Below are 2,838 nucleotides of genomic sequence, written 5' to 3'. Positions count from 1 at the left end.
GGTCAACACCCACCCCCACCCTTGGGGCACATTTGTGGCAGGGCCTGGGCCAGATTGTGGGGCACAGGAGAGGTGTGGGTCTGGGTCAGGAGGGGGGAAGGGGGAATATGGGGTGTGGCCTCCATCCTTGTATCCCATTGGTCAGAAAGAACCATGAAAGAATGGGGGTGTGGCTGGAATCCTGTGATGCAGGCAGAATAGGCAGAGTCAAAGGACAGCAGAACCTTTCCCAGGAAACTCTGTCCAATCCAGTTGGGAACAAGTGGGTGACCTGTTTTAGCTGGATGGCTGCACAGATTGTTGTATATGGCTGTTTATTGCTAGTCCTGGACCTAGAACTCAGCATCTAGTCACAGTCCGTGAGCTGCTTTTGCTCAAGGCTGCTCTCTACAATTGGAGCCACACAGCTCTACTTCTTGATTTGTTGCCACAAGTTGGACAGGAGTTTCAAGGACTTTCCTGCCTAGGGTGACATTGACCATGATACTCCTATCACAGCCTTGTAAGTATCAAGGACGACTGGTGAGAGCCACTGGTGCCTGGCTAATCATGGGCCTTACTGATGTTCTTGGACAGAACAGTGAGTTCCCTATCCTCAGGTTGAAGTAGTAGGAGATGGAGCCCACAATTCAATTCCTGGTCCTGCCACCTCCAAATGTCAGGAGATCCTAAGAAACTCATTTTTATCCATATGATTACCAATGGAATGTGATGTATGTCATGATTGAATGGGTAGTTCTTGAATGATTATAGGACAAAATTATACGCAATTATATTATGGTACACTGATCAATTTTAATTAATACTGTATGAAGCATTTAAACAATCACATTCATTTAAATGGAGGCATAACGAAATACCTAAGAATTGGGCATCACATGGTATAAAGGTGCCATTTTTTCTGCCAGGACTGGGAATTGAACTCATAGTCTGGGTAATGATGTTTCACTGTGTGGGAAGGCGAAGCTTGCCTCCTTGATGTCAAGAAATTCAAGTCTGTTCCTTAGGCAGGAAATCGATCTCCATCACTAGAAAACATACTGTTTGTATACATTTTAAATATATGATTTATATTTATCTACATATTTTGACTCCATATTACATACAGTGTAGTTATTCACTTTAATTTTTGAATTATTCATGTATTGACTGTTCATTTTATTGACTATGATGACACATAGAATAGTGATTACATTGATTACATAGGATATAGGTCTGCATATGTATTCCACTTCATACCTGACACACAGGACTTTCACAGAAAAGGAAAACATGTGTTACTATCTGCTTCTTACTCCACGATTCATTTTTTGGGAGTTCTGGCATATCAACTCATGGCCTACAAAGCCCAATTCATGAATGGGTAAGTGTCAACACGCCATCCTGGGCAAACTGAGCTGACAGGCAGTTCCCAGGACCTGAAAACAAGTCCCATCAGTTGACAAAATAAGAACAGATTGACACGCAGATGGTAGTATGCTAATAAATGTATATCTTTATAGAGTGCCAGAGGTGTCTATACATTATTCAGTTATATGCACTACATTCCTACCAATTCTTGGGTATTTATTATGCCTCCATGTAATTAATGTTATTGTTTTCATCATTAACAAACTATTAAGTAAATTAATCAGTGTCCTGAAATTATTGCATTCCTGTAATAATATTCTTTTAATGATTCATACATATTAAATAAAATCAGTCTCCTGAAATGATGCTGTCTAATTTTATAGGAGCATCATTCATGATCAATTCATTCAACCATGACATTGATAACATTCCATTGTTATTCCTATGTATGGGAACTAGTCTCTTAGTATCTCCTGCCATTGGTTGGTGCCATGACGGGGATTCGAAATCAGGGCCTACCTTGCCATGTGGGCCTATGGCTTCCCCAATAGTCTGCCAACCTTCAGAAATGCAAGAAGTACCCTTTGCAACAGTGTCATTCAGACCCAGGAGGGTCACCAGGAAATGAAAGAAAACGTAAAAAGGCCATCACACCACACTTTTTCTGTGCATTTTTTCCACACAAGGCCTGGGGTCTAGGATCCCGGGATCAGCTGTGGGTCTAGTGGTTGCACCCCAGCATAGGGTGATTGAAGCTGTGGCAGAGTTGCCACGACCTGAGCTCAAGCCCCCTGCTGAGGAAAAAAATTAAAAGAAATTAGCTCCCTGGCTTGCAATTCACCCTGTTTATTCTGCCAGGCTTTGGATTTGAACTCACGGTCTGGTAAATCTGCAGCACTGTGGAAGAAGGGGAAGCTCACCATATTTAAAGATAAGGAAGTCAGGCAGACCTGTACTCTAGGCCTGAATTCAAGCCTCAGCCCTGGAGAACATACTATTTATATACATTGCAAAAACAGTATTTGTACTTACCTATGGATGTTCAGTCCATACACATTTGGTGTGGTTGTTCCTTGTACTTTTTGTTTTATTCATTTGTTTACCGTTGATTTTACTATGATGACACCCATTCCGTTTATTCCATTGATGACATCCTATCACATGGCATCTAGATTTGTAGACATGTACTCCAGCATGCCTGACACCCTGGACTCTCAGAAAAAATAAAAAAATTTGCACACTTGGCTTCATACTCCATGATCAAATTGTTGGGAGTGTTGGGATCTGAACTCAGGGATTAGCAGGACCAATTGGTGAATAGTTCACAGTGAACACACCAGCCTGTGAGCAAATAAGGAGTTAGGCCATTCCCAGGATTTGACATTGATCCCCAGGATGGGCTACTGTAGTCATAAATTCATTATTTAAACAAAGGATCTATATTTACTTGTGTGGACAGCATCTTGTATTTGGTGTACTTCTCATTAT

The sequence above is a fragment of the Dipodomys merriami genome, unplaced genomic scaffold, assembly GCF_024711535.1.
Source record: "Dipodomys merriami isolate MVZ:Mamm:240054 unplaced genomic scaffold, mDipMer1.0.p SCAF_870, whole genome shotgun sequence".
Classification (NCBI taxonomy): Eukaryota; Metazoa; Chordata; class Mammalia; order Rodentia; family Heteromyidae; genus Dipodomys; species Dipodomys merriami.
The sequence above is the reverse complement of the archived record's forward strand: the minus strand, read 5'-3'. Positions refer to the sequence as shown.